Source organism: Bufo bufo, chromosome 1, assembly GCF_905171765.1.
Source record: "Bufo bufo chromosome 1, aBufBuf1.1, whole genome shotgun sequence".
NCBI lineage: Eukaryota > Metazoa > Chordata > Amphibia > Anura > Bufonidae > Bufo > Bufo bufo.
The window spans coordinates 491,034,808-491,056,786 of record NC_053389.1 but is presented as its reverse complement, the minus strand read 5'-3'; the positions used below and the strand labels follow the sequence as shown (position 1 = coordinate 491,056,786).

Here is a 21,979-nt window from a genome sequence, read left to right as displayed (position 1 = left end):
ATAACCATAGATTTTTCACATCCATGTAAACCAATAACATGGGCAAACTAAGAAGACGTGTTTTATTTTTTTTGGGCTTAAACTCCATTTATCATCTGTAAATATAAAACATAATTTGTTATTCATTTAAATAAAATGTTACTACGCCTAGTAGATTTTTCTATAGATAAAGGAATGCTATTGATTTGAATGAATATCGCTAAAAACAAAGCACATACTGTATAATGTTTTAACTTATTACAGCCTACGTTAAAATGTGGTCCTCAAGGAATGGACTTAGGACCCCAGAGAGCTGTTTGAAGAGGGACAAATATTTTCTATGTGGATGTTATAGATGGCATGCTGTATATACACAGGGATATATATACCCCCATGTGCCTCACAGATGTGGTGTGGGTATAAAAGGGTTTTCTGGGTTCTAGATAATGATGGCCAATCCTCATGATAGGTCATCAATATCAGATTGGTGAGGAACAGACACCCAACAAACAGGCCAGGCGGCTTCCTTTGCTTTTTCTCCCTGGCAACTACATATGTCACCTCTATGAGTGACGTTTCCCTCCATGATAGGCCGACATACATCGTGCTTCCGTTCTCGCGAGAGTATGTGCGCACGCCTGCGCAGTCTCCACTTTGGATCTTATGCTGATACAGGGGGATAATATGACCCATGTGGAACCTAGGTTTATGTAAGTTACATATGTATAATGTTTGTTCTGAGTATATACGATCTATTTATAACAACCACTGCACATCTGGGGATTTATGATTAAACACCCACTAAGGAGGTACATTCTTTTCCCCACACCCATATTGAGGGCTACTTAAAGGGCACTTTATTACACATCTCACTGCTCGATAAAGACTTCACGTCGAAACGTCGCCATGTTTGTTGTCCAAATAAACTACAAGATGATTTTGAACTGCCGAGTGCTGTGGATCCCTTCTACTAGTTTAATAACTGTCCAGGACCCTCCAGCCTGGGTCCCTACCCGCGTGCACCACCTATCCTGTGGGCTACAATAAGGTATCCTGAGGATAATAATATATATTTATTCCCCCCAAATTGAGTTGGAGTGCTGCTTAATATTGAATGTATCCTTAAAGGGAATCTTTTACCACGATTTAGGGCTATTACCTGCAGTACTACATAAGTAGTAGCACACATAGGGAGTCCAGATTGTCATTTGTTATTTTCCTACATCTTTCTGTTCCCCCAATGTCAGCGATCAAAGCTACACTAAAATATATTGTGGAGACTGACGCGCGCAAGCAGAGGAATCCTATCCATGATGTCACTGCAGCACAGCAGTCCATACTCTGTATTTCAGTGTAGCTTTGATCGCTGACAGCAAAGGAATGGGGGCAGTAAGAAAATTATAAGTAGCAATATGGACTCCTTATCTTCAGTACTACTCAAGTATTATGGGCAGCATGGTGGCTCAGTGGTTAGCACTGGTACCTTGCACAGCTTGGATTCTAGGGTCAAATTCATCCAAGGACAACATCTGCATGGAAGCTTTATGTTCTTGTACATAATGATAGAGAACTTAGATTGTGAGCTCCATTGGAGACAATGAGTGATGCTTATGTTTGTAAAGTGCAGCAGAATATGTCAGTGCTATATAAGTGAGTAAAATAAATAAATGTATTACTGCAGATAATTGTCCAATATCATGGTGACAGATTCCCTTATTAAAAGTAATCAGTCACCTCGGACCAGCTCCATAAACTACAGTAATGGATGAATAGTATACAGCAGGGATGCTCAACCTGCGGCCCTCCAGCTGTTGCAAAACTACAACTCCCAGCATGCCTGGACAGCCTACAGCTATTAGGGCATGCTGGGAATTGTAGTTTTGCAACAGTTGGAGGGCCGCAGGTTGAGCATGCCTGGTATACAGGATGCTAAGCTAAACCAGTAATCCTTATCTGCCATTCCCCTGCTGTGTGATGCATGGAGAGGACTAGTCTTGAGGTCCTCTCCATTATCCTATGCATCACACAGCCGGTTTGCAAGCATACATCTGGGGGACAGCAATGAGTATAGTGATAAAAATAACTGATTTGAGCTCTGTATACTATTCAATTACTACAGTAGTTTATTGGAGTGGTCTCAGGTGACTCCCTATAAAAGTAAACAATCTACTCCCATTTGTAGTTTTTATCACAGAAATCAGATACTGCACCCCTATTGCTGTTAATTTGCATATATTTATTACAAATGAACAGTAAAAGATCTTGAAATGTATATATCCCACAAGTTGCTTTAATATAATTGGGTACTCTCCTGTCTTTGAAAATGTGAATTGTATTGATAACTGTGTGCTAATTATATAAAAGGTCGAATGAACATCTGTTAATTAGGAGCTAGCAATATAAGCATCACCTGTCAAGTCAAACAAACTTACAATTAATTTAATACTAGACTACGCAATGAATTGCAGTTCCAGTGATCGTGTTACAAATACGATAGTAAGATCGCTGGAATTTTTGTGATAATCCATAGGAAACAACATAAGTTGTGCAGTGATCATGACCATGCCATATTTTGTGCAGTGATCATGACCATGCCATACCCCAAGCAGTGATCATGACCGTGCCATAAGTTGTGCAGACCATGACCATGCCATAAGCCGAGCATTGATCATAACCGTGCCATAAGTTGTGCAGACCATGACCATGCCATAAGCCAAGCAGTGATCATGACCGTGCCATAAGTTGTGCAGACCATGACCATGCCATAAGCCGAGCATTGATCATAACCGTGCCATAAGTTGTGCAGACCATGACCATGCCATAAGCCGAGCATTGATCATTACCGTGTCATAAGTTGTGCAGACCATGACCATGCCATAAGCCAAGCAGTGATCATAACCGTGTCATAAGTTGTGCAGACCATGACCATGCCATAAGCCGAGCAGTGATCATGACCATGTCATAAGTTGTGCAGACCATGACCATGCCATAAGCCGTGCAGTGTTAATGACTGTGCCATAAGTTGTGCAGACTATGACCATGCCATAAGTTGCATAGTGATCATGACTGTGCCATAAGTTTTGCAGTATTCACAGTCTACCATAAGTTGTGCAGTGATTATGATGGTGCAATAAGTTGTGCAGTGATTTTTACCATGCCATAAGTTATTGTCATGCCCTGCTCAGGTTATGTGCGGAGGTCTGCCAGGTTAGCAGCACGTGTGTAGTTTTTTGTTTTGGGTTTGGAGTTGAGCTGTATCCGCCTCCCTTCAGGTGCACTGGGTGGGGTCGTTTGTATGAGTTTAAATTATGCCCCTTCCCAGTGTCCTGTGTGGGTTATAGCTTCTATCTTCCTCAGAGGAAGGAAGGAAGGAAGGATGGATGGATGGATTGATTGATTTGCTGTTTCTGCTCAGTAACAAGATAAGTTGGTTTTGTTTTCTGTCTAGGCTGTTAGAGAGATGTCTGCCCCCTCCAGGTCCTGAGGAAGCAGGCTGTCTCTTTCCCCCTTTCACCATCTTAGGGATTTTAGGGAATCTTCAGCCTTAGGCATGGGGGCACGTTTATTCCCACGTTAAGGGTCTGAACGTGGGCACAGAAGTCTAGGAAAAGCTGGTAGGGATTAGTCAGGAGGTGACCTTTATCCCCAGCTTCTGGCCTAGACACTTGTTTTGTGGTTTTCTGTTTGTCTATTGTATCTTGTATCCCTTCCAGCGTGACAGTTATATAGTGATGATGACTGTGCCATAAATTACACAGTGATCAGGGATGTGCCATAATTTGTGCAGTGATTATGACTGTGCCATAAATTGTGCAGTAATCATGACCATGACACTAATTTTGTAGTGATCATGACCATGCCACAAGTTATGCAGTGACCATGGCTGTGCCATTATTTGCTTTCAACTAAACGTCACTAAGAAGTCCCAACTGTAAACATAAAGGGCATTTACACCAGGTAAGGACACAGTCAGGAATGATTTACAATGTGTAGAATAAAAAACTGTCCTATAAAATGTAACACAATCTACATTTGGTGCAAGCACATGGAACATGTGTTCTAAAAGCGAAGCAAATATAATGTAACATCAGTTAATACTTTGTCCCTCCTTAGCCCTTTATAAAAAAAAAAATTGGCAAACTCATCCAAAGAATGTTTGCTACACATGAACATAATACAACATGAAATAAAGGTTTAGAAATTCCTTTCTAGGTGAAATACCAAATGCATCTGCTAAACACAAGAAAGGAAACTTGACAAAGACCATATAGACCTCTCTAATAATATTTTCTGGAATTCAGATGGAACAGGATTGGTTGCTGAAATAGATTGCTCAAAATACAATGCTATGTAACATAAGCATGATAATTTTACAGGGTGTGATAATCATGAAAAGTTGTCCACCTTCCGTATGGCTGAATGTCTTATTGTGGCTAGCCTCCACTATAGGCTCTCAGTTAGTGCCTCACCCAGATCCATTCATACCGTGTTCTCCAGAACTCTGTTACTCCAGTATTCAAGTGAGTGCACCCAAATTGTCACAATTTTAGGTATTCCATGGAGACTGTTCCAAAAAGACACTAATATGTTGACTTGTTGGGGGTACTGTACAATCAAAGTTGAGAAACACTGCTCTAGACTTCAATAAGCTGCACAGTATGAGCTGAGACAATGGTCAACTTGAGCTAGGACCCCACCATAAAAGTTTTATGTAAAAATGCAGCAAAATTCGGATTTACCAAAATCATCAGTATTTTACCATGTAGGAATATCTTTTGACTTTTTCTCATATAAAAAAAAAAAACAAGGTGAGGCAGGATTCTATTATAACAAGCTGGTGGCGACATGTAGTTATGTGGATACCATAAGTGTTAAACATGAAATCTATTTACACTTTTATTATGGAGTTAATACTTTTTATAATCTGAATGAATAAATGTCAGATAGTTTTTCTTAGACAAATGTTTAAGTTTTCACAGATTTTCCTTTATCAAAATTTGTCATGCCTAAACTCGTACTTGCATGAGAGCTGAACTGGATTGCGCACAGAGCTATCTGATTCCAGCTCCATTCAGTGCTGGTGGCTGCAGAGAACAGCTGATTGGTAGTGGTGCCGGGTGTAGAACCCCCACTGATCTGATATTCCTTACCCATCTTGAGCATAGGGTATCAATAGCTAGATCCCAGACAGCCCCTTTAACATTAGTTTATTTCATGATATCCTTAAATGTAGAAAGGCCAACAGAGGCATTCCTTAGGATGACAAGCCCTATTTACCACTATTCAGGTTAGTCAGCACGGCCATATATATTTCAGAAAATAATTGAAATTATGTGGGCCCAATTAATTTACATGGTTGCTGGCTTCCAATGCTGGACTGGATCTGACTACTGCTAAAGATATCCGGGTACAATACAGGGGGAAAAGTTGAGATGTGAGGCTTCACTTTCTGGCAAGTGAACTACTACATCAAGGGTAGGCAACCTCCGGCACTCCAGCTGTTGTGAAACTACAACTCCCAGTATGCATACTTGCTCTGCTCTTCTCAGAGCTCTCATACAAATCTGTGGAGCATGCTGGGAATTGTAGTCTTACAACAGCTGGAGTGCCAAAGGTTGCGGATCCCTGTACCACCTGTTGAATTAACTGCACAGAAAAGAAAAGTCAGGCATTTCATTGGATATTATCGTTGTACATTACAAGATGGAAATGGTTATGTGTCTAGGCAAAACTTTATTTTATGCATACACTATATCGATGCAAACAATTCTACTATGCTGCTGTTACTATAAGGGTACGACAACACGACACATGTGACATAGCCATGCTGCATCCGAGTACCGAAAGGCCACAGCGGCCTCTAATTAAACTAATGAAGACTGCAGTGTTCAGTGGGTCTGTATTGTTGGTGGCCACGTGGAACCTTCAATACCCTGCGGAAATTAACAATACTGACCCACTGAACAGTTTAATTATAGCCCAATGCGGCCCTTTTGAGTGCACTGTACTTGTAAACAGCACGGCCGTGTCACAACCGTACCATGTGATCTTAACCTAAGGATATGCAGGGTGCACTAGGGCTACAACCTTTGGACTCTTCAGTGAAGAAGACCAAGACCCAAAACATCTAGAATGTAGAAGATGCAAAATTATTTGTAGGACACAAATTCATATTGACCCTTCTCCACGCACTGAGCCCCGCTGACATGTTCATCTTCTAGCCCCATAAGGCCCCAAAAGAGTTGAAAGTCCCCATAACAGTATAAACCAGAGTACCCCTCTATCAATACCATCTATCAAGTGAGCTGCAAGAGAAAGGGAGGGGGAGAAGTGTCCAAAATTTCTGATGCCTCAACTCAAGTCGTAGGGTTACTTTTAAAACAATAGCTAGCAGTGGTTCTAAACCTTACAAGGCTAGGTAACCACAAATAATAAAGTATTCATTATACATTAATCATATAGTGTTAGCAGATCCAGGAGCACTGTACAGAAGCACACTTATTGATGACATGTTTGAGAGATGCAATCAAAAGTCAATTTCATGGTAAGCCATGGTAAACTTGTGCAAGCCTGGGCAGACAACAGATGTTACAGTTCTACTATGCTTCAAGGGAATCTGTCATGTTAAACATGTCGAGATACAGGCATCATGTTACAGAGAAGAAAGAGCGGAGCAGATTGATATATAGTTTGCATAAAAAGATTCATATAATAAGGCCACCCTTCATATAAGATAGGGCCAGGGGCTATCCATAGTATTCAGTATATTGGGCAGACTAGATGGGCCAAATGGTTCTCATCTGCCGACACATTCTATGTTTCTATGTTTCAATTTTATTCATTTACATTCCTGCTCTTTCTATCCTTCGGAGTCCAATGATCAAGCATGAATACCATTGGGTCAGTCTTCGTAGCCCAGAAAGAGCAGATATTTAAATGAATACTGTACATTACAAATTCTAGGGAATCTTTACCCACGAAACTATATTTCAGTCCATTCAGTTCCTGCTGTTTTATAACCTGGTTTCCTTTAAATTTACTATATTTTCAATATTTTGCTTAAAGGGAACCTGTGCAATCGGCAGGCAGCATGTTATAGAGCAGTAGGAGATGAGCAGACTGGTATATGGTTTTATGGGAAAAGATTTAGCAAAATGTGCATTTTATGTAAATATCTGTGGATTCTGGGCTTAGGACTCATATGAGCTGTCTTAATTAGTGACCAGCAGAGATAACTGCCAATCACTAAGTAGGACCGCCCACTTGACTCCTGAATAGAGGTATAAATGGAAGAATTAGAAGTTATACTAAATCAGCCTCCATACTCAAACCCAACTTTTCGTGGGATCTGAAACAGAACCCAGATTTGTCGCTAAAGAAGATACTCTTTCAGTTAGTAGCAGTCTAGCTTCCGCGTTCATGACATGCCTGCAGATAAATGTGACAGTGGCTGGCTATCAATGGGTGCCACAACATCAAATTTCCTTCTGCTAAACAGCTTGAAATGGTCCGGGCAGAGACAGGTCTGTGTAATGAAGGTACCTCCTGTGTCTGGATGGTGGAAAATGACACTGTTAGATCAGCTCATTATTGTCACTGGATCAAACAATCCCCTCTACTGGTGGTCTGTGTGCACCATCTGGAGCCTGTTTGCCGTGTTGGTGTGCCCTAACATAACCGCTGCTCAAAACGCCTCCTAACAACTAGGTCAAAAAAGCCTACACGGCTGGCAAAATGTCCATCCTGATACTGTCATTCCAATGATGCACCACCTCTCAAAGTATGTCAACTGGGCAAAATGACTTTGAATACATTGTGGAGGCATTTCTAGCAGTCAGCCATCTCTCTTTAGGAGGTATACTGCCCAAAAGTAGCTTCTGAGAGTCTTTTTATAGGGCAGCAGGGGAAGTACTTGTACTCCCTCTTTTGGCAAGACCCAGAGTCCGACCACACTTGTAATAATGGACATATCCGCCTGAGACATAACTGCATGCCGAGTTTTGCGGCAATACAACATTTCTATCTGGGTGTTTTATTAGTTATTTTCTTTAGTCAATGAATGTATATCAATTCAGCTCCTTCTGCTCCATAAACTGCTGCCTGCAGATTGCTCTGCATTTTTATCACTATTTCTTGACTGCCTTCTCCTACTCCATATATAATGATGTTTTATATACCAGCCACTTTTTCAATCTGTTCCGAGTAGTTAAACAATTATAGTTTTCCAGCTTAAGACCATACAACTTTCTAACCCTCATATGTATGGCCTCGTTCACTTCCCTCCATTTAGCCGAGACAGCACTATCCCTCCAGAGCATATTGTACAGCTTCTTGATCAGCAAGTCACGCAAAGCATATTACACATGGCTTCCACATGAGGATTAAGGTGGAGGTAAGTGTGTTATGTCCCTCCAGATAGCACAGACTGTAACTCATAACAAACACAGTTAACCATTGGCAGGAAACTGGCTGCTGGGTCGTAGTAAAATGGGGATATTGGAGCGGAATATAAAATGATATTATGAGTTTTCGGTACCTAGCTGTGCTTTGGCAAACATCAGCAGACTGGTTCTTATTTACCTTTCACATTTCTGATCTCCCTGGATAACAGAAATCATAATTCAGCATTTATACTGCCTTAAAATCTGGATCGGATTGTGATGGCCAGAAGGTTCTTCTTTTCTCTGCTTGATTCAAGCAGTTTGTGCAATTTTCTTTTTCTGTTAAATTTTGCTCTGATCTACTAACAGTATATAGTAGAGTAATATAGTTCCGCCATCGTTACCCACTGTATATGGTTAGCAGATGCAATATCCTGGGATCCATGACTCAGCCTTCGCTAATGAAGTGCTAGCCATCCAGGTGTTTGCCTGGAATATACCGTATAATGTTACAATTCTTAAGGGTAATGTTTATCACCATTTCCTAGCCTTTATAGCTTCCCAGGGTTTAGTTCTCATAGACATAACATGCAGCAGATGGGAAGACAACAACCAGGATCAAATTTAAGGTTTGATGTATGGTTGATTAACGTACAAAGATCCTTCCTCTCACCACTTGATAATATTAATTTTGGAAAACCATAAATCACAACATAAAACATAAACTCCTTTAACAAGGCCTATTTCTGGCAGAACGGAAGAGGTATATAAAAGAAATAGACATGCAGAGTACTAAAGCAGCCCATATGTAACAGAGTTGAAGCTCTGGTTTTATCAATTCACATTGATATCCCTAAGGCCTCATGCACACAATCGTTCAGTTTTTTGCGGTCCGCAAATTCCGGATCCGCAAAACATGGAAGCCGCCCGTGTGCCTTCCGCAATTTGCAGAACGGAACAGGCGGCCCATTGTAGAAATGCCTATTGTTGTCCGCAAAACGGACAAGAATAGGACATGTTACTTTTTTTTGCAGACCACGGAACGGAGCAACGGATGTGGACAGCACACGGAGTGCTGTCCGCATCTTTTGCGGCCCCATTGAAGTGAATGGGTCCACATCTGAGCCGCCAAAACTGCGGCTCAGATGCGGACCAAAACAACGGCTGTTATCAGAGGATTTCCAGAGGACTTCATGTATGCTTCTTTTAATATATCTGGACTTGGTTGGTCAGAATTACAAAAACAGGCTGATTTCTTCCAAAAACAGTGCTATACCTGTCTACAAGTTGAGTGTGGTATTGCAGTTAGCACTATTCACTTCAATGGAAATGAGAAATTCCGGACACAAACGATGGTTTCTGAAAGAAAGCACCAAGGTTATCTAAACAACCCCTTTAAGATTCAGCTCCAAGTTAAAGGGAGCCTGTCACCAAGAAATTCACTGTAACCAGGTACAATAACTAATGTAATAATAACTTTCACTTAGTGATCCATTGATTCATTCTGCAGATAAGTCCACTGGGGGTGGTCAGAAGCTACTCTGTGCACCCCTGCTCCTCCTGCTTCCTGAATCTACCCCTGCCACTTCCTGATTGACAGGGCCAGGGGAGATGACTATACAGGAACCTGGGACTATCAATCAAGAAGGAGATGGAAGGGCTGGCACAGGATGCTGGAGAAGCAAGGGTGGGCAGAGTGGCTTGGGTCCGCCCACAGTGCACTTAGCTCTTAATTTGCATATGGATTAAAAGTACTTTTTCTCCGGAATCAAGCAATGGATCACTAAGTGAAAGGTATCAATCCTTTCAGCTGGGCTAGCCCTACAAGTCATTGCGTCTGATCTAACCATGACCTTTCTGCAGACAAATTCCCTATACTTTTGCTACTTGTTCTGTAGAGTCTGCACTTTACACCTTAAGGCTCTCTTCACATTTGCATTGTGTTTTTTGGTCATAATAGAAACCACAATGTAGTGCTGGATGCATTGTTTTTTTTACCAGAAACAGGAAACTGCACCCGCCTGGATCGCAAAACTGGAACAGGAATTGTGCGTAGTGAGGATAAATAGATCAGAACCAAACTAGTGGATACATAATCTCAGAAATGGATTATAAACCATATGAGAAAATGACAGAGACCCAGATTTACTATTCATAAACATTACATAAGCTTAGTCAGGCTGTCTAGACCTGCACCAGATTTATCACAGGGGTGGATGATAAATCTGGTATAGAAATAGTCTATACCAAGCAATGGTTAGCTTACTTTGAGACAGATTTTTTACGCCAGAATTGTGGTGCAATTTTGGCAGAAATGGTGCATCTTAGGCAGGGTTAAACTGGAAAGTGGCCTTGGAAAAAAAAAACTAAAGTGGCCCCATGTTCTAGGGGTGTTCAAATTGACAGAAGGTTGGGCAACATAAATTGGTGGGGCCAGCAACACCATAGAGCAAAATACTGTCCCAGCAGAATCATATACTACAGTGCATCACAATATATTACCCCAAAAGCTGTTCTTCTGTTCTGGCCATCAATACCTGAGATTTTCTGTACTGCTCCAGTTGTCTCTGATTAAGATATGGAGCAGGGGCTTAGGCGGTGAGGGTATGTGCAGTTGCTGTCTGGGTATATGAGTTTCTAATTCCCACAGCATTAATTACTGCTGAGAGTGCATTATGTACCTGGCCAGCAGCAGACAGGAGGACTTGGGTGGCCCCATGGGCATTGGCCCACTGGAAAATTTCCCTGTAAGGTCTATGGCCAATCTGCCCCTGATCTTAGGCCCCACCCCTTTTCCATGAAGCTCTACCTCTTTTCCACCACGTCACACACCCCTGCTCGAGTATATGGAGGAAAAAGTGAAATGTGCAACCCTTTACACAGATTATTGATGCAGACACATTAGAAAAACTGGGCCAGAATTCAATCAATCAGTTTTGCTGTCTGTCAGAAGTCATTCAGAAGGTCTCCAAATGCAGCTGGACTCATGACCTCTCTTCCTACATAGCCTAGATTCAACCCTAGTAAAATTCTGATTTATTAAGTCATCTTTCTGAAACGACAACATTCTCGCATGTACTTTACCGAAGATTATTATTTAAGTATGGAGTAATGCTATTATAGACCAGAAGTGGGCACATAGTTGCACATTTAGCTGTCAACATAACACAAGCTGCACATAGCCATCTACTGCCAAAAGCATAAGACTAAACATAGTCAATGACAAGCTGGACAGGTGATAATGATATGAAAGTTTGGGCTGTCAACACCTCACAAGCTTCTTGTATTTAGAGTAAGTGCCCACTCCACATTTATGAGATGAATGATATAGAAGATATCATAAATTCACTATATGGGGAAGAATTCCGCTTGTCATGGTATAGAAGAGCTTTCTCCCCCTTCGGTTAATTGTTCTCCCAGACTCCTGAAGGACACTGGCGGAATGTATTGCTGCACAAATAGGCAGATTTGAGAGCAGAGACAACTGGAAGACCAAGGCCATGGTCACATGTAGAAGATCCAGTCAGGATTTAGGTGCAGATTCCACACCTAAATCCTGACAAATTTACTACAACCTATTCCCACACTCAAGAAAGTATTGGGTAGAATAATGAACTGTTGGTATTCAAATCCACTGTATGTCCATTAGGCTCCATTCACACGTCCGCAACGTGTTTTGCGGATCCACGGAGCCGCAAAACACGGAAACACGGAAAGCGGCGATGTGCTGCCCCATAGAAATGAATGGGTCCGCAATTCATTTCCGCAAAATGCGGAACGAAATAGTGGACGTGTGAATGGAGCCTTATTGAATATGTTTCCATGCTGTAAAACAGATTAGCTCCAATATTTTAGGCAGCAATGTTTTTTAATGTTTAATGTTTTTTCCCCATACATTACTATTAGAGCAAATAGCAAATCAATTCTAAACTGATGGACTTTGTTACAAATTTCTAGCGAATCCGAAACTTGCAATTTGTTTCAGACAAATCCCTCAAAATGGCGGCCACCATTTTTACAGATCAGAAGAAGGCTGATGGCTGTATAAAATAATGTATATAATTAGTTTGGATATCTAGTCTTCTACCAATCCTCAAAAACATTGTGGGAGATTTTTTAAAACTGGTGTAAATAAAAACTGGCTTAGTTGTCCATAGCAACCAATTAGATTCCACCCTTCATTTTTCAGAGCTCCTTAGAAAAAATGAAAGGATTAATCTGATTGGTTGCTATGGCCAACTAGCCCAGTTTTGATAATTCTCTCCCATTATGCCATAAAACAACTTCTAGTAACATTTCATTTTTACTCATAACACCACCCTACACTATAACATACAACTGTCTTTTTTTAAAGAAAAAATGTTAATGGATTTTGGGGGATATTTGTTAAACTGGTATAAATAGTAATAGCAACCAATCAGATTCCACCTTTCTTTTTCTAAAGGAGCTGTCCAAAATGAAAGGTGGAATCTGATTGGTTGCTATGGGCAACTAACCAGTTCTACTTTACACCAGTTTGATAACCCCCCCCCCCCCCTTATTTCAACTAGAAGAGAATTTTACTTGAAATATTGAGATTTCTTTTAATGACTCAAATCTCAGGAAATGGTATCCATTTAAATATGGTCGGGGCCTGTTTGGCATTAGATGACCATAGCAAAGTGCAGTCTGTATAACACATTGCTTCCATGTTTTCTGAATACTCAACGAGACAGAATAGCAAACAAAAGGTGAAGTCTAAGCCCATAACCACATCAAACCCTTTGTGTTTCACACAGCCTGGAAAATCTGACTCAGTATTATGAATTCCACGCTTCCACGAATCTCTTTAAATGTTGGTGAATGCAAAATAATTCATATAAATCACAGTTAAATATGCAATAAAAAATTGTGGAAATTTTATATTTAAATATATTTAGCCATTCTAACAGACACTAGCAATTCCAAATGGAATTTCTTTGACAAGTAGGACACCTTTGGTATTTCTGAACTGCATAAGCAGCAATACTCATGCTGCATGATGTATAAACTCACATCAGTATTTTTTAAGCGAGCGTGGGTCAGTAAAAAAAATCACTGAGACATGCACTACATTGGTCTGTAATGCAGACCAAACACGCCCATTAAAGTCTATAAGTCTGTGAAAATCAGGGACACAACGTGGATGGCATCTGTTGTTGTGTCCATGTTGCATCCATTTTTCACTAAAGACTAATAGGAGATGCTCTGGAAATTCATTTTCAGCTGACTAGCATCCATGAATTACGGATGACACACGGAGGGTAAAAACTGACACACGGACCAAACACGGATCCTTCACGGAAATCTTCATGGATGAAACACAGACGTCAATCAGACACAGAAATGTAGACGAGGCCTTACATTGCAATTCTAGTAGAACGCAGGCTGTTTAAAGCAGCTTGTACTCTATAGGGCGGCAAACACATCATATAATTTTAATAGTAAGGGTATAGAAGGGAATGGCTGTATACAATTCATTACTATAGGTCAGGGATCAGCTACCTCCGGCACTCCAGCTGTTCCAGAACTATAACTCCCAGAATTCTCCTTTAACTTCTTTAGGAGTTACAAGAACAGCCAAGCAAGTTTGCAAGCTGGGAGTTGTAGACCATTAATCGCGCAGCGCAAAGGCATTTTCAGGAGATCCAGTAACGTATCGGGCTCTTCTTAGGGCTGCCAGGCAGAGACTTCCAGCCAGCAGTGAGCCTGGTGACGTCACTGGCACTGATGGGCAGGCTTTAGAGCTGCCCTAGCCTGTAAAACGGCTAGGGCAGCGCTAAAGCCAGCCGATCAGAGCAGGTGACGTCACCAAACACTCTGCTTGACGGAAGCCTCCGGACAACCCCTTTAACTATCTGCTAACTTTACATATAGTTTACTAATTAAATATAAACTTTGTACACATGGCACTGTACTACAAGCACACTTGTCTTTCGTCTTTGGATCATACTGTATGGGGGCATTTGACCACACAGACCATATAGCAGCTTCTGTCATCTGTAGAAGATAGCCAATCTTACATGCAAGTTTACAGATATCCTGTATATTCAGTGGTATTCATTAAAGAGTCAACTTCACTGGGAAATGTCAGTCCATAAAGATACTTACCATAACTCTCCTGGATATTAAGTGTCTGGTGTGGAGGTTAAGTAACAGCTGAATGAAGCCAGTAGAGCAGGTGAGGATCCAGTGTACTGGATAAATACAGACAAGGTCTGACAGCTGTGGATTGGCAGAGGAAGTTATGTAGTAGCTTCCTTTGTTTTAAATTTATGGTTCCGCTGTCTCAAGACATTTTTTTGAGCCGTAAGAAAGTATTCCTTTGAAAGAGCTAGAAAAAAATCTGATACTTGTACCTTGCTACTTTGAAAATGGATACAAAATTTACCACTTCCTTCAGCTTCTCTAGTAACAAATTTGAGAATGACAAAAGATAAAATAATTAAAGGATATGGACACCTTTGGAAAAAAAACATTTTTTTTACATAAATTCATTTATTTTGTGGAGAAAATAATTTCTCCAATTGTTTGCATTTATTGTTCTTTTTCGTTTTGGTTCTACAGCCTGCTGTGCTTCCTCATCTGACGGATTCTCTGTAACTCCTCCTGGCTCCACACGGGAGCGCGGACTGTCTCTCTCCCTCCTTCACCCCCCCTTTCAGGATGGCAGAGCAGTGAAGACTGTCAGCTGTAATATACAGCTGACAGTCTGCTTTAAACTGCATACATAACCCATTCCATGCCGTGGTCCTTAGGGACCTCAGTATGGAAGGGGCTAACCATCGGGCTGCTGCTCTGCTGTGGCTTAATGGCTTGAATGGTTAATAGGCTAATGTGAGGAGCATGCCCCTAACCCCATCCCTCCTGTTCAGTATGGGCACATAACCCCCCCTCCCAGTACAGGATGGCCGAGCGGCGAGCTGTGCAGTCACCCCCCCCTTCCCTTTCAGGATTGCATGGCAGCAAAGAGCACCTGCCTACCCCCCATTCAGGATGGCCGAGCAAAGTCCCCTCCCCCCGTTCAGGATCATGTTACTTTCCCTGCAAGATGAATGCATAAAAGAAAACTATAATAGAATTGACATTTTGCCCACCTCATTTCCCAAAAAATGGTACAAAAAGTGACCAAAAGAGATACAGTCATGTGAAAAAATTAGGACACCCTTTGAAAGCATGTGGTTTTTTGTAACATTTTTAATAAATGGTTATTTCATCTCCGTTTCAACAATACAGAGAGATTAAAGTAATCCAACTAAACAAAGAAAACTGAAGAAAAGTCTTTTCAAGATCTTCTGTAAATGTCATTCTACAAAAATGCCTATTCTAACTGAGGAAAAAGATAGGACACCCTTGCCCCTAATAGCGAGTGTTACCTCCTTTGGCTGAAATAACTGCAGTGAGACGGTTCTTGTAGCCATCTACCAGTCTTCGACATCGGTCTGAGGAAATTTTACCCCACTCCTCAATGCAGAACTTTTTCAGCTGTGAGATGTTTGAGGGGTTTCTTGCACGTACAGCCCTTTTCAAGTCACCCCACAGCATCTCAATGGGATTCAAATCTGGACTTTGACTTGGCCATTCCAGGACTCTCCATTTCTTCTTTTTCAGCCAATCTTTGGTTGATTTACTAGTATGTTTTGGGTCATTGTCATGTTGCATGGTCCAGTTCCTCTTCAGCTTTAATTTTCTAACTGATGGTCTCACATGTTCTTCAAGCACCTTCTGATACACAGTAGAATTCATCGTGAATTCTATGATGGTGAGCTGACCAGGTCCTGCTGCAGCAAAGCAGCCCCAAACCATGACACTTCCACCTCCATGCTTCACAGTTGGTATGAGGTTCTTTTCTTGGAATGCTGTGTTTGGTTTACGCCAAACATGTCCTCTGCTGTTGTGTCCAAATAATTCAATTTTGGACTCATCTGTCCAAAGAACATTATTCCAGAAGTCCTGGTCTTTGTCAACTTTATCTCTGGCAAATGTCAGTCTGGCCTCGATGTTTCTCTTGGAAAGCAAAGGTTTCCTCCTTGCACACCTCCCATGCAAGTTAAACTTGTACAGTCTCTTTCTGATTGTAGAGGCATGTACTTCTACATCAACAGTAGCCAGAGCCTGCTGTAGTTCTCGAGATGACACTTTAGGGTTTTTGGAGACCTCTTTTAGCATCTTGCGGTCTGCTCTTGGGGTGAACTTGCTGGGGCGACCAGTCCTGGGCATGTTGGCAGTTGTTTTGAAAGCCCTCCACTTGTAGACTATCTTCCGGACAGTGGAATGGCTGATTTCAAAATCTTTTGAGATCTTTTTAAATCCCTTCCCAGACTCATAGGCTGCTACAATCTTTTTTCTGAAGTCCTCTGACAGCTCTTTTGCTCTCACCATGGTGCTCACTCTCACTTCAACAGTCAGGAGCACACCAAACTAAATGTCTGAGGTTTAAATAGGGCAAGCCTCATTCAACATGCAGAGTAACGATCTACTAATTATGTGCACCTGGTGTGAGATCTGAGCCAATTTAAGAGGGAATACATGTGAGGGTGTCCTATCTTTTTCCTCAGTTAGAATAGGCATTTTTGTAGAATGACATTTACAGAAGATCTTGAAAAGACTTTTCTTCAGTTTTCTTTGTTTAGTTGGATTACTTTAATCTCTCTGTATTGTTGAAACGGAGATGAAATAACCATTTATTAAAAATGTTACAAAAAACCACATGCTTTCAAAGGGTGTCCTAATTTTTTCACATGACTGTATGTACCCAAAGTTAGCACCAATCAAACTGTCACCTCAGTCTGCAAAAAATGAGCCCCTACCTACGACAATCACCCAAAAATATAAAAAATATGGCTTTCAGAAAATGCAATAAAATGCTTTTATTGTGTAAAACAAAATTTGTAAAATGCACATATTAGGTATCACCGCATCCGTAACGACCTGCTCTATAAAAAAATAGCATGTAATCTAACCCGTCTGGTGAACGCTGTGAAAAAAAATGTAATAAAAAATGTGCCTAAAAAGCAATTTTTTATCATCTTACAACACAAAAAGTGTATTACCAAGCAATCAAAAATTCATATGTGCCCCAAAAAGGTACCAATCAAACCATCATTTCATCCTACAAAAAATGAGAGCCTACCTAAGACAATCACCCCAAAAAAATATATATATGGCTTTCAGAAAATGGAATCACAAAAATTCAAAAAATGCACATATTAGGCATCACTGTGTCTGTAACAACCTGCTCTATAAAAATAGCATGTGATCTAACCCGTTTGGTGAACGCTGTAAAAAACAAAAATAATGTGCCAAAAAAAGCAATTTTTTATAATCCTACATCACAAAAAGTGTAATACCAAGCGATCAAAAAGTCATATGTGCCCCAAAATGGTACCAATTGAACCGTTATCACATCACGCAAAAAATGAGATCCTACCTAAGACAATCGTCCAAAAAAATAAAAAAAGATGGCTTTCAGAAAATGGAGACAGAAAAACATGAATTTTTTATTGTGTAAATCCAAAATAAAATAAAGAAAATGACATATTAGGTATCACCGCGTCGTTACAGACTGCTCTATAAAAATATCACATTATCTACCCTGTCAGGTGAACATTATAAAAAACAAAAAATAAAAACTGTTGCAGAACAGCCATTTTTGGGTTACCTTGCCTTTTATATATATACACTGCTCAAAAAAATAAAGGGAACACAAAAATAACACATCCTACATCTGAGTTAATTAAATCACACAAGAATTAAAAATGGAAATCAAATTTTTCAACCCATGGAGGTCTGGATTTGGAGTCACACTCAAAATTAAAGTGGAAAAACACACTACAGGCTGATCTAACTTTGATGTAATGTCCTTAAAACAAGTCAAAATGAGGCTCAGTAGTGTGTGTGGCCTCCACGTGCCTGTATGACCTCCCTACAACGCCTGTGCATGCTCCTGATGAGGTGGCGGACGGTCTCCTGAGGGATCTCCTCCCAGACCTGGACTAAAGCATCTGCCAACTCCTGGACAGTCTGTGGTGCAACGTGACGTTGGTGGATAGAGCGAGACATGATGTCCCAGATGTGCTCAATTGGATTCAGGTCTGGGGAACGGGCGAGCCAGTCCGTAGCATCAATGCCTTCGTCTTGCAGGAACTGCTGACACACTCCAGCCACATGAGGTCTAGCATTGTCTTGCATTAGGAGGAACCCAGGGCCAACCGCACCAGCATATGGTCTCACAAGGGGTCTGAGGATCTCATCTCGGTACCTAATGGCAGTCAGGCTACCTCTGGCGAACACATGGAGGGCTATGCGGCCCTACAAAGAAATGCCACCCCACACCATTACTGACCCAATGCCAAACCGGTCATGCTGGAGGATGTTGAAGGCAGCAGAACGTTCTCCACGGCGTCTCCAGACTCTGTCAAGTCTGTCACATGTGCTCAGTGTGAACCTGCTTTCATCTGTAAAGAGCACAGGGCGCCAGTGACGAATTTGCCAATCTTGGTGTTCTCTGGCAAATGCCAAACGTCCTGCACGGTGTTGGGCTGTAAGCACAACCCCCACCTGTGGACGTCGGGCCCTCATATCACCCTCATGAAGTCTGTTTCTGACCGTTTGAGCAGACACATGCACATTTGTGGCCTGCTGGAGGTCATTTTGCAGGGCTCTGGCAGTGCTCCTCCTGTTCCTCCTTGCACAAAGGCGGAGGTAGCGGTCCTGCTGCTGGGTTGTTGCCCTCCTACTGCCTCCTCCATGTCTCCTGATGTACTGGCCTGTCTCCTGGTAGCGCCTCCATGCTCTGGACACTACGCTGACAGACACAGCAAACCTTCTTGCCACTGCTCGCATTGATGTGCCATCCTGGATAAGCTGCACTACCTGAGCCACTTGTGTGGGTTGTAGACTCCGTCTCATGCTACCACTAGAGTGAAAGCACAGGCAGCATTCAAAAGTGACCAAAACATCAGCCAGGAAGCATAGGAACTGAGAAGAGGTCTGTGGTCACCACCTGCAGAACCACTCCTTTATTGGGGGTGTCTTGCTAATTGCCTATAATTTCCACCTGTTGTCTATCCCATTTGCACAACAGCATGTGAAATTGATTGTCACTCAGTGTTGCTTCCTAAGTGGACAGTTTGATTTCACAGAAGTGGGATTGACTTGGAGTTACATTGTGTTGTTTAAGTGTTCCCTTTATTTTTTTGAGCAGTGTATAAAACAATGGCAGCACATCAGGACAAATATCAATATGGAGGTGCAGACCAATGGATCCGGCAACAAATCCGGGACAATATAAGAATAAACAAAATGGCAGCACTCTCACAAAAAATGAGTAAAACACTTTATTCACCCCTGTGGTCGCAACTAGGGATGAGCGAACTTGTGTTTCAAGTTTGGCGTACAAGGTTCAGGTTATGTAAGAATTCAGTTATGGATTCCGCTACCACGGACCATAACTAAGGGTCCATTTAAACGTCTGCATAATGGGTCCGCATCCGTTCCGCAATTTTCAATGGGGCTGCAAAAGATGCTGACAGCACACCATGTGCTGTCCGCATCCGCACTTCCATTCCGCGGCCACGCAAAAAAATAGAGCATGTCCTATTGTTGTCCGCAGCCACAGACAAGAATAGGCATTTCTATCATAGTGCCCGCCATGTGTGGTCTGCAAATTGCGGAACCCACATGACCGGTGTCTGTGTTTTGCGGATCCGCAATTTGCGGACCGCAAAATAGTTCCGGATATGTGAATGGACCCTTGTGGTCCGTGGTAGCGGAATCCATAACGGAATTCCTAGATAACCCGAACCATGTACGCCGAACTTAAAACACAAGTACACTCAACACTAGTAGCAATGTTTTAGCTCATAGCTTGAAAAAAGACTCAGTGAATGAGCTGAAAACATTGCGATCACAGGGGTGAATAAAGTGTTTGAGGGTGCTTTTATTTTTTCTTTATATATATATAGTCATTTATCAAACTGGTGTAAAGTAGAACTGGCTTAGTTGTCCCTGGCAACCAATCAGATTCCACCTTTCATTAATCACAGCTTCATTAGAATCTGATTGGTTGCTATAAGCTACTAAGTCTGTTTTCCTTTGCACCAGTTTTGATAAATCTCTCCCACTGTGTACTTATATGTGTACATAGCATTGTGTGTCGTCACACTGTTCTAATCTGTGTGGAAAAAGTGACCGCTCACTGTGCGGACTGCACACAATACTGTATTCAGAAGAGCATGTAGTGAGAGCTGTCAGTTATGAGATCTATATCCTGCTTAGGCCTCATGTACAAGAACGTTTTTTTTAAGTTTCTGTTCCATTTTAGCGGATTTTGTTTGCGGTCCATATGCGGAACCATTCATTTCAATGGATCCGCAAAAACAACAGAAGGTACTCCGTCTGCATTCCGTTTCCGTATTTCCGTTCTGTTTAAAGATAGAACATGTCCTATTATTGCCCGCAGATCACGTTCTGTGGCTACATTCAAGTCAATGGTTTCGCAAAAAAAAAACGGAATGCACACAGAATGCATCCGTATGTCTTCTGTATCCGTTCCGTTTTTGCGGAACCATCTATTGAAAATGTTATGCCCAGGCCAATTTCTTTATGTACTGTGACACAGTGAGAGGTTGTGTCTGGCAAGGCAGGTATTTTCCAGCTAAGTGAGGTCAAATACCGGACCAGAGTTTAAGTGCCGGTCCAGGTTTTGGCAGCACCTGGCTGTCCTTAAATAGGCAGCTGGGCTCAGCAGAGATGCCTGTACTGCGCCCGCTTACCCTATCTACCAGAGCGAAACCCCACAATTGGTGGAGGATGCAGGCAATGAGCAGTGAGGATGGCGTGAACACCGATATTTTTGGTTTCTGCATTTTTTAGGCACGGTTGTATGTCGCACATTAAACCAGCTGTATTACAACCAGTGCCCCACGACAAAATGGAGGCTGTTGTGAAGGCCCTCATGGAGTCTAATCTGCAGCAGCGAGAGACAAACCTGCAGCAACGCGAGGCTAATAAGCAGTAGCAGGAGACTAACCAGTTGTTGCTACAACACGTGATTGCTTTGCAGACAGCAGGAGCAACCCCGAGCATCCACGATACTCGGAAAGCAGTCTGTGCCGCGATTCCTAAGATGACCCCTGCAGACTACATCGAAACCTACCCGGCGATGTATGAGAAAGTGGCTATCAGGGAAAAGCTACCCCGTGACCAGTGTGCTGAGGTCGTCACTCCATTCCTGGCATCTGATTCCCAGCGGGTGTATTTCGACTTGCCGGACGATCAAGTGGCCGACTACCAAAAAGTAAAGGGTACATCAGTGGGGATTTAAGCCGGCAGAGCCTGCGAGGACCCAGTATTATGACGTACTCCACCTCTTGTAAAAGTGGCTACAGCCTGATGTGCTGAGACCCACGGCTATGCTGGATAGACCATTGGATGATATGTTCTGGAGGGCTCTGCCACCCCCTCTCCAGCACTGGATCAACCAGTTGTCTCCTGGCAACGCCCTAGAAATGGTGGACCTGGTGGAGCGCTATGAGGCTACTAAGACTGTTACAGGGGGTTATTTTGGGAGGGGCGCAGTCTATCCCCGTAAATCTCCA

At 42.0% G+C, this 21,979-nt stretch overlaps 1 protein-coding gene across 9 annotated transcripts in view; it reads right to left on the bottom strand.

The window, feature by feature from the left end:
- Positions 1–21,979, bottom strand: part of NAV3 (neuron navigator 3) — a 549,543-nt gene that overhangs the window by 248,143 nt on the left and 279,421 nt on the right. The gene's annotated exons all lie outside the window — the stretch shown is intronic.